The sequence below is a fragment of the Apostichopus japonicus genome, chromosome 16 (genome assembly GCF_037975245.1).
Source record: "Apostichopus japonicus isolate 1M-3 chromosome 16, ASM3797524v1, whole genome shotgun sequence".
NCBI lineage: Eukaryota > Metazoa > Echinodermata > Holothuroidea > Aspidochirotida > Stichopodidae > Apostichopus > Apostichopus japonicus.
This window is the reverse complement of record NC_092576.1, coordinates 28,168,046-28,179,648: the sequence shown is the minus strand read 5'-3', so window position 1 is coordinate 28,179,648 and position 11,603 is coordinate 28,168,046. Positions and strand designations below refer to the sequence as shown.

The 11,603-nt window shown below is 36.0% G+C and overlaps 1 long non-coding RNA gene across 1 annotated transcript; it reads right to left on the bottom strand.

The window, feature by feature from the left end:
- Window positions 1-6,911: 6,911 nt before the first annotated feature.
- Window positions 6,912-8,866, bottom strand: LOC139983779 (uncharacterized). Its single transcript, XR_011798819.1, has 4 exons — window positions 8,799-8,866; window positions 7,811-8,018; window positions 7,150-7,325; window positions 6,912-7,038 (listed from the first exon to the last, which is right to left on the bottom strand). It is a non-coding gene; the product is annotated as an uncharacterized lncRNA (long non-coding RNA).
- Between the last annotated feature and the right edge of the window lie 2,737 nt (window positions 8,867-11,603).

Below are 11,603 nucleotides of genomic sequence, written 5' to 3'. Positions count from 1 at the left end.
TGTAAGTTACACCCATTCATATAATTTCACATTAATTTAAAGTAACCCCATTGATATTAATACAACGTCCATGTGCATCGTAAACACACCACTTTACCTTTATTAGTTTGTTTTTGTGTGAGCATTCCGCCTTTTTAAGTTGTCCCCACGATCTCAGAGTAAATCGGCCCTACCCTAATTTGGAGGTGTCACTTGTAATCTTCCCAAACCTAAAAATATATTTAAGCCTCGTCACTGCGTTTTTGACCGGCTACACTTGCATTTAAACGTAAATATAGACCTAATTTAAATGTGACTGAATTTGACTGTGACCCTTACAAAAAGTTTGAACTGACTATACAAGCCGTGCTAATGCTAGATATAAACACGCTATTCAAATTGCGTTGCAACTCAAGTTTAACGCTCGCAGTGAGCTCTTTTCACTACGGCGATCATCAGGCAACTGACTCTTGCATGAACGATTGTTTCCTTTTGCGACGGTCAGGTGGTGTCCTTGAATGGTTGCCATGACGGTATTTGGACACACACTGGCTACGCTTGTTGATTCTGTTGTGGCTTTTGTCGGCTCAGCTTTTTACTATGCGGAACTTTTCTTCCATACAGAGATCACACTTGTCGGAGCTGCGCTTATGCGTATTTGAGTGCTTTGGGATTTCCCAACAAATGGAGTGGTCGATTTTCTTTTTTTAAAATCCCATATATGTTTTGAGAGCTCATGTTCTTTTTGGTAACGTTCGTTGCGGAAAGATTTGGTGTGGTTGTACCTTGCTTTGAGCTTCCATTAGACAGACCGATATATACGGCTGTCTCTTGACCAGTAGCGACCTTGCTTTGTAGATTATATCGCTGGAGAGACATTCCCATGACAGGAGGCAGTCGCTCTTTTTTTCTGCACTTAGAAGTTATTTCCCCTGGTCCCCGGGTTTGCTTTCGATACGATCTTGTATAACGTAGGCTTTTTATATTTGCCGCATACTCCTCACACTTTAAAACCCAATGTGTTGGGATAACTTGAGTCTTCAAAGTTTCTACCCTTAAAATTATTCTAGACTGTCATTTGGAAACAACAGACTTTTCAGACTCTTGCAGATACAAGCTCTCAAGATAACTGTTGTAAAGCAGACTTAATAGTAGTGTTTGACAATAGTTGACATATTTCTTGTGCACGTTGGAGCAATGCTGATCTCGTCTGGGCTGCCTTTTACATGTAAAGTCTATGTAAATATAGGCTATTTAGCTCAAGAATTTCAAAGATATTCCTTGATAGATATGAAAGCATGAAGAACTATAACAACATCCAGATGTGGTGATGAACATATGGTTTGCTCTGCTTCATTGCATCTAAGATAACATGTTGCATATAAAGATTAACATGTGCCCTTCATTGATCTTTACCATCATTACTAACTATTAGAGGCAACAAGCTAGAGTGAGATAAACACTTATGTAGAATTTACTGACAATTTTAAAAACAAAATACCAATATATGTATGCCTTCACCGATGATGATATGATTTTTCACCAGGATTTTCTCTGCAGGATATTTTTGTAGTGAATGAGTACAACTCTCCCTTGGAATCATTTTGGCTGACACAAATCAAACAGTATATATATATTTCCAAGGAAGAGTAAAGAAAAGTATCATATATAATTAAAGATTGTATTCATTATAACATATTGTGTCTTTTCTAGGACATTAACTTGTTTTCTTGATCTATAAATTACGTTACAATACAAAGGAACACATGTCACAAGTTCATTGAGTTTCTCCTTTTCTTTGATACAAAATATGATGAATAAAATATGAAACATAACAATACAAACTAAACAGAATAAATAAACTTATTACAATATACCTTTGAATGCGTCTTTCTTTCCATGGCATTAACTTTTTTTTCTTATAAATAAAATATAAAATATGACAGTCCAATCCAATCTAACACTGGATTCGAGTTCACTTTGCTTAATATGCTGGTGAAAGTTTCTTCCTTTCTTAGTTGGATTCTTTACCATTAGCTTGTTTTTCAGGCTTTTGAACATGGGACTAAAATGTTTCCATCCATGGACTTTTGTTGATCCTTATGGTATTCCAATGGGATGCAGTAATGAAGTGCAAAGTACTTAGCGACAGCTTTTGGAAAGCTTCTTTGTTAGGCACAAAATTTGAATCTATAACGATGTAAATTTGTGAAGGGTCTTCACTAAAGAAAGTATTCTTCTGTCTCTCATCCATCTCCATTGAGTTTCTGACATGTCCTGGCAACAGACAGTACAATTTGTGGTCCTGGTGCATGTAATAATAATATTTTTGTCTTAATTTATGTCAAGCAAGAATTCCGGTACTTCCTTGACTGGAAACTTGTTAACTCTTCACAAATGGATACTTCTGATACAAGGCACCTGTAGGTTCATCAACAAGGTGAAAATCTAGTTCAGGACACTGTTCCAAAATATTTTTCACTGTGAATTAATCAAAGGCCTTGACAAAGAGTGTATCTCTACAAGGTCAGTAACTATTTGTTGAACAGTTGCGACAGGGACGTGTAAAACTGATTCTAATTGAGCATAAACAGTGCAATTTTATTATTGAATCTTGTTTAAGCTTACTAGATTCACCATCCATGCATTGCACCTTTCATCTGAAAATATTTCCCCAAATTTCTATGGGACTACTTGAAAAATCTTTTTCACAAGTAACTTCTTCATTTGCAGTATCTGTATTTATGCCATCAATTTCTTCATTCCTGTGTTTCTACCTTCATGAGACGAAAATGTTGCTAAGAAATGCTCAAAATTACATCCTTTTGTAGGAAAAATTCAAAATGTTTTCATGAATACTAGCAAGGATCTGTATGGTGTTCATAGCAAGATTTCTGCGCATTTATGATTGTAACTACAAGAAACATCCACTCTCATAACACTCCTGCCATACAGGCCTTATTTAAAATGTCCTTCAGTTTTCATTTCAACAGTTGGAGGTCTGCTGTATTATCTCCAAATGTAGGATGCTAACACTCAATAATGTTTTCCTTAATGACCAACGAACAGCACCTTGTTGTTTAAAAAAAAGCAAACTATACTCAGGAATACATTGCTACTGAAGACGCTTATACACATTACCACTAAAGAAGCTTACGCAAAAAGATGCTTACACTGACACTAACAGTGCAGATTAATTTTGCAGCCCAGTGGCATTTTTACTACTAAACTAGATATATTACATAATCACAGAAAAATTCTTATAGTGTGCTAAAATTCGGGCCAAGAAGGCAAATCTTTTAACCCTCATCACATTATGAGACACTACGGCAAATATCCTATTAACTTAAAAACTTATATGAATTAGCCTAGACCATAGATCAGTAGGATTACTACACATGCAGCACAATGAGCAGAGTAGAAAAGGTTAGAATAGTGTATTTCTCATCAAATGTCTGCTAAATCAATAGTAAGTGTTGGTGTTAAAAAAAACTTCAAAACATCGAGTTTTATGACCAGAACCCTTCGTCACGAACACACAACTCCAGTACATTGAGACCTGCATTGGTTGCCAATTCACCGCCGGATAAAATACGAGCTCATTCTGCACGTGTTTCGGTTTTTTTTATGATCAATCTCCGAGTTATATGACTGATTTGGTGAAACGCTACACGCCAGCTAGGGCATTGCGGTCCCTAAGTCATCTTTTTCGAGTCATTCCTTGTACTAACAAAGTCACACATATGGAGATTGTTCGTTCAGTGCAGCAGGTCCTAAACTCTGGAATTCTCTTCTTCATCACTTGAAAAATGTCACATTCATTGACACTTTTAAGAAGCATTTGAAAACTTATCTTTTTAGGCTTGAGTATGGGCATTAATCTAATACGTTGTTTTATTCAGATTACTGTGCACATTTTTTTATGTATTAATGTTGTTTTAATGTATTAATGTATGTTTAATGTATTAATGTATGTTTTAATGTTCTTTATTGTGGTTTATAACCCTGTCTTATAACATTTTTTTACTTTTATTGTTGTTTTTATTTCTTTTAGGTTTTCTTAAGTTTGGTAATTTTATATTCCAGGTCATTGGTTCTTTGCACAGTGCTCTTGAGCATGTTTTTTTTTTACGATACAGCACTTTGATATATGCTACTTATTATTATTATTTTATTAATAATATTGATAATGACAACATAATTTTATTCAATGAAGTTATAAAAGCATCACCAGTCTCCCAACAACTTTATAAGCGCTATTTGCGTCGTCTGTTATACATACCAACCGCCATTGAAAAGTGGAATGCGACCTTCACCAACTTAACCTTCAAAGACTGGCATCGCTTCTTTCATATGCCGTATCACACTGTCTCTGAAGCTAAAATCCATTTTTTCCAGTTCAAATTTATTTATAGAATCGTTGCCACGAATAGGCTTCTTTCATTGATGGGTAAAAGTGACTCAGATCTTCGTACCTTTTGTAAATTTGAAACTGAGAATATTGAGCACTTATTTGGAAATGTCCCATAACTGCCTCTTTTTTTTTAGATGTTGAAAATATGTTTCTTAAGAAGCAGTTCTTTTTTCAGGATATCTTTTTTGGTTATAGCAACAGGAGGGGACATCCCTACAACTTGTTGATACTTCATATGAAATACTATATTTATGATTGCAAAGGGAATGAACGAAATCCATTAATCAATGAGTTTTCCTATAAATTCATAATCAGTATTGAATATTCAACTACTTAAGAACTTCCAGCTTTCGAAAACATAATGATGATGATGATGATGATGATGATGATGATGATGATGATGATGATGATGATGATGATGATGATGATGATGATGATGATGATGGTGATGGTGATGGTGATGGTGATGGTGATGGTGATGGTGATGGTGATGGTGACGATTGGTGATGGTGACGATTGGTGATGGTGACGATTGGTGATGGTGACGATTGGTGATGGTGATGATTGGTGATGATGATGGTGATGATTGGTGATGATTGGTGATGATGATGGTGATGAGGGTGATATGGGTGATGATGGCTGATGATGATGGGTGATGATGGCTGTTGATGGGTGATGATGGCTGTTGATGGGTGATGATGATGATGATTGGTGATGATTGGTGATGATTGGTGATAAATACCTTTACATGAATATGTGTTTACATAGAAAGACAGTAATGACATCTTTTAAATAATTCATCTTTTTTTAAAAGGCAAGACAAGCCGCAAGTAAGAAATGAATGTCATACAACTTACATTTATTTTGGGTGTAATGTAATGATTTATTTTCATATTTTGCTTTTGCGGTAATGGCCGCCCATAGTGTATCGGTATGAGGCATTTGAGGAAACCTTTCAACATGGTAATCAGCAAAAACGAAAAAAAACAATGACTAGGCAAATACAAGGATAGGTCACCTAAAATGATATGGTCCGAAAGGTTCCAAAGGTCTATATGATTTTATAGCGATAACAGTTGACTTTGTGAGTATTCTTCCATTGACAACGATATTTAAAAGGATCAATCTATTAATACTGCAATTTACATATTTATATTAGATAAGAAAAATTGTATATCTTGGTGATAACGAAAGTATATTTGATCTACTTCTAACCAAGGTCTGAAATTTATCTTTTTAACCCCAAGAGATACGTAATGATTGCAGAATATACTGGATATAGACATGCTTCCCGCTTGGTACCAGTTGTACAGTAGGTAAAATTCAACTGCATGATATACTTATTGACTATAGCTTTCTATAAATGTAAAATACATCTTTCGATACTGCACACAGACTAAACAACACTCGTATAACGATGAAACTCATTGGCTCGTAAAGCTGGTTTTCGTTGTAAATAATGAAAACTTGACATATTATAATAACGTACTCTACGTAGTCTACAAGTTGTTTGCATATAGAACTTTAAATGCCTACCACTTGGGCCACACTTAGCTGAAAATAACGGAGGCGAGAAACAAATGTCTTTTTTTTTGTTCTTCTGGTGCAGAATTTAGAGCTGATTCGTCACACGTTGTAAGTTAAAGGTGTCATTTCCATTGGGGAAAGTAAAACCACACTAATTCAGTATTTGAGAAGAAATGCTTTTGTACACATGCCACATTTCGACTTGCAGCCAATATCATATACTGTTGATCACTTAAGAGATCTAGTGTTATATATATCCCAGGAGAATCAATCATCTTCTCGTTGTCTGTCGTCGTTGATAGTTTGGTGAATTTAACATAGGTTAGCTGACAAAAAAAGGAAAGAAATTGTCATTTCACAGATTACCACAAAGTGGATTGAAATGTATTATATAGCCAAAGTGAAAGGCGGTGTTCCATTGACCGTATCAAGTTGATTATTAGCATTGGATTGGTATGTTTGTTGTACTGTTAATATTCATTATTGCTTGTGTACCCCTATCAACTAATTGAGGCTAGGTTTTGGTTTCATTTTTGCAGATCGTTTCAATGTGTAATTTATCCGGCGTTTAGGATCCTCAAAACAATAATTGACCTTATCATTTTCCATGTGTTCAACTGAAACAAGTTATAAATATGTTATATACGGAATATTTTATAGTTTTGAGACCTACCACGGTATTGACACGAATAATCCAGGCTAAAATGACGTTTCTTTAGGATAAAATGTTCATGTTTTCTACTAACTACGTACTTTAGTATCGTATAACCAATAGCTCCTCTAGCGGTTCCCAGAAAGGTTCTGGAACTGGTACTGATCTGGTATTGGTTTTTCTGCTGAAGTGACACATACTCGACAGTCTGGTGTTGTTCTTTCGGACCACCTGATACATACACGCCAGTCAGTTCAGCAGTCTGGTGTTGTTTTTTGGGACCACCTGACATATTCTCGCCAGTCAGTTCAACAGTCTGGTGTTGTTTTTTCGGACCACCTGACACATACTCGCCAGTCGATTCAACAGGCTGGTGTTGTTTTTTCGGACCACCTGACGCATTCTCGCTAGTCCGTTGATCAGTCTGTTGTTTTTTTTCCTTATGACGTGACACATACTCGTCATACTGCAAAGAGGAATTTCAACGTAGGTAAGATATATTCAAATAATAAGAAGAATTATAAAAGTAAGAATTAGGACTTAGATGAGACAGAAGAGGAGGAAGAAGAATACCTACCTGTGTTGAATTGTGCACAGCTTTTTGTGCCTTCTGCAAAGTGGCATTCCCTCTCGCAATGTACATTCGCAATTGGTGCCTTTTCACTAATTGAGCACATCCAGGCAATTCGGACTCTAATCGTTTAATGATATCCAGTAGTTCTTTTGCTTCCTCTTTTAAGGCCATCGAGAATCCTGCAAAGACACATCAGACTTAGCTACATGCAAGCTAATAACTTACTCAAACACGATTGCGACGGTATTTTCTGCTTGGAGTTATGTGTGATTCAAGTTATTCCAAGTGTTAAACGAAGTCATTTGCACACTCGACAATTCTAAGAGATTATATATTTTCATATGAGTAACAAATATTGTTATTTGTCCAGTAGTTGCTGACATTTCTAAAAGAAGAATATCTATGTGGCGAATAAATCATGACGTCACAATTTTCATGAAATCCATTCTCTTTATACCTAGTCATTAAAGGTTTACAATTTCTATAGCTAACGAGCATCGTTTTTCAGATGAAGGCTGAATATATGCTGTGATGATGAGTATGGGCTAATGTTTGAAACACGGTTTTCCTTGCGTTACAAATGTGTCTATGTACTACTAAGTTTGATTATTATTACAATACCTTTCCACAGAGGTAGTGTTAATAGACATATTCATTATGATACCTGGGTTCACGTCGCTTAACTCTTCAACGGCTTTCCTCGTATGCCGATTGGTAGCCAGTGCCACCTTCGCGTCTGTCAATAGTCGGTCACGTTGTCTAATTAAACTGCTATATGTACGGCTCTTCAGAAGACCGTAACTGCTGCTGACGGCCGTGAAAGACAGTTCAAAGACTGCGTTGCTCATTGTATGGCTGGATTGACTTGTATACTAAGTGAAAGTTAATGAGAGACCTTTCATTGAAATGATATTTTTCAGTCTATTGATTTGACCTTGGATTGGATAGGGTTACTAGTCTGTCTTAAGAGAATGTGAAGTTTATAAAATACCAATACCTATGGTACATTCACATTATGGGTGTATGCACGTGTGGAGTATTAAATTAGACGTAAATTTGATAGGAAAACAAAACATTATTTATCAGTGTGCAACAATGACGTCACACCTGTGTGCCCCAAGTTCACTTTTGGTACAAATTTGGTCGCAACTTCAACTGTCAATATCTCAAAAACGGTACATAGGAATTGAATGCAAGCTTCACCAGAATGCTTAGATTATGTTCATCGTTTACACATCAAACAAAAGTTTGACCTGGACTATTCTTTTAAGTCAGCATGGCTGGGTTTATTGATACAAAATTCGTTGAACTTTTAATGCCGTTTTGTATTTAACGAAACCTCGAATACATTCTACCCGACAAAGATCGGGTATCTTACAGTTCATATCAGGATGTGAATTCCATCGAGGTTTTTAATCACATGAATCCCATTTTTATTTCTATCAAAGCAAAGTTAATTGTTAAATTAACTTCTTACAACTTTGTTGATTTTCGCAATTAAGCAGAAAGAATACGAGCTAACTTGACTCGATTTTTTATTTTATTTTTATCTTGAAATGAAATAAGTATCTGTCATAAGTAGTCGTTGCCGACTGGTATTATTGGAAGAAAACGTAGTCATGAAGCTGTTATTAATAAAAAGAAGTACTCACGGTTCATGAAATATCAACTTTATCCTTAGATCTGTAGTGCTGATGCGTCCTACGAGCTCTGAACAAACCTTCTATTGACAGAATATCGGCAGCTGTAAGTCTATCTCTCAAAAGTATACGATATGAAAGGTTCAAAGGTCCAAGATAACTTCATCGCAGATTATGGCTTTGAAGAATCATTCACTGTATTTTAAAGGTTACTTTGTTACAACCGGGCATGTCTAGGCCCTGTTGTCTGCCCCGAATGTTTCCTTTGTTGTCCGCGAATTACAAATCAACACTAAACTTCAATTTAAAGTCATCCCAAAACGTCTGATCAACAACAAACGGCACCAACCAGCAAACAGTTTCCACTTCATACTTCAACCATTGGATTTGTTTAAAAAAAAAATTAGCTGGACATCAGAGCTGTTTGTATTTATCTTGCAGGTGAAATCAAATCTATATTGAATACTTCCCCTGTCGAATTATTAGTGTTTATTGAAATCAAATTTTGATAACGTTTATAAATGATTATCAAGTTACTAAATTGTCTCAGTTAAATTGACATAAAGAAACTACTAAAGATAAACAGTTGCGGTTTAAAAGAAAAAAGGTTATATCGTACAGTATTTAATATTTAATTTGAGCTTAAAGTCAGCTCTGAATAATTTTATTTGAATAAAAATCATAGAGGTTCAATTAGGGGTATCACAACGAGGATGTTGGTACGCAGCGCAGCAGTGATATAGTAACAATGCGTGGGCAATCTAGTTTTAAACACATCAAGAGTAGGGCTCTCCTTAACGGCCAAGGATTGCGTATTCCAGTCTTTTATAGTCCTAGGGCGTGTGGAGTATTAAATTAGACGTAAATTTGATAGGAAAACAAAACATTATTTATCAGTGTGCAACAATGACGTCACACCTGTGTGCCCCAAGTTCACTTTTGGTACAAATTTGGTCGCAACTTCAACTGTCAATATCTCAAAAACGGTACATAGGAATTGAATGCAAGCTTCACCAGAATGCTTAGATTATGTTCATCGTTTACACATCAAACAAAAGTTTGACCTGGACTATTCTTTTAAGTCAGCATGGCTGGGTTTATTGATACAAAATTCGTTGAACTTTTAATGCCGTTTTGTATTTAACGAAACCTCGAATACATTCTACCCGACAAAGATCGGGTATCTTACAGTTCATATCAGGATGTGAATTCCATCGAGGTTTTTAATCACATGAATCCCATTTTTATTTCTATCAAAGCAAAGTTAATTGTTAAATTAACTTCTTACAACTTTGTTGATTTTCGCAATTAAGCAGAAAGAATACGAGCTAACTTGACTCGATTTTTTATTTTATTTTTATCTTGAAATGAAATAAGTATCTGTCATAAGTAGTCGTTGCCGACTGGTATTATTGGAAGAAAACGTAGTCATGAAGCTGTTATTAATAAAAAGAAGTACTCACGGTTCATGAAATATCAACTTTATCCTTAGATCTGTAGTGCTGATGCGTCCTACGAGCTCTGAACAAACCTTCTATTGACAGAATATCGGCAGCTGTAAGTCTATCTCTCAAAAGTATACGATATGAAAGGTTCAAAGGTCCAAGATAACTTCATCGCAGATTATGGCTTTGAAGAATCATTCACTGTATTTTAAAGGTTACTTTGTTACAACCGGGCATGTCTAGGCCCTGTTGTCTGCCCCGAATGTTTCCTTTGTTGTCCGCGAATTACAAATCAACACTAAACTTCAATTTAAAGTCATCCCAAAACGTCTGATCAACAACAAACGGCACCAACCAGCAAACAGTTTCCACTTCATACTTCAACCATTGGATTTGTTTAAAAAAAAAATTAGCTGGACATCAGAGCTGTTTGTATTTATCTTGCAGGTGAAATCAAATCTATATTGAATACTTCCCCTGTCGAATTATTAGTGTTTATTGAAATCAAATTTTGATAACGTTTATAAATGATTATCAAGTTACTAAATTGTCTCAGTTAAATTGACATAAAGAAACTACTAAAGATAAACAGTTGCGGTTTAAAAGAAAAAAGGTTATATCGTACAGTATTTAATATTTAATTTGAGCTTAAAGTCAGCTCTGAATAATTTTATTTGAATAAAAATCATAGAGGTTCAATTAGGGGTATCACAACGAGGATGTTGGTACGCAGCGCAGCAGTGATATAGTAACAATGCGTGGGCAATCTAGTTTTAAACACATCAAGAGTAGGGCTCTCCTTAACGGCCAAGGATTGCGTATTCCAGTCTTTTATAGTCCTAGGGCATGGGTCGTCCGATGTGCGTCCATGCAGCGCAGGGAGTTGTTCCGTAACAACTCCTTGGTCCATGGCTCTTCACGACAGTCCAAAGGTAGGCTGCGATTGGTCGAGATGAATCAGGTAGCGGCCAATCAGGGCCATGTGTACATTCGACCAGCTGCGTCCGACTTACACAGCAATCAATGAAGACGCTGATACCAGGGAGCTGCTAGAGTAGCAGCTCCCTGACCTCACCATCTCTTCCATATTAAGCATTTTGGAGATATAGATCAGTATATAAGTGAAGAAATGTGCATTGAAGTCAGGCTCGTGTCGAGTGTTATAGGAGGGGCTTAGGTTCGTGGGTCAGTGAAACCTCTCCCATGTACAGAGGGAGATGGGTCTACGGTAATCCCCGAAATTTAGACGTGAAATATTGTATTCTGATGCATATTTGTTTACTAGAAATTAGGTAGCAGGTTTACTTGAAAAGGTAATATCTAGTTTAACTTTTTTATTTTTTATTTCGTTGGTTGTCCATTTCAATCTTCT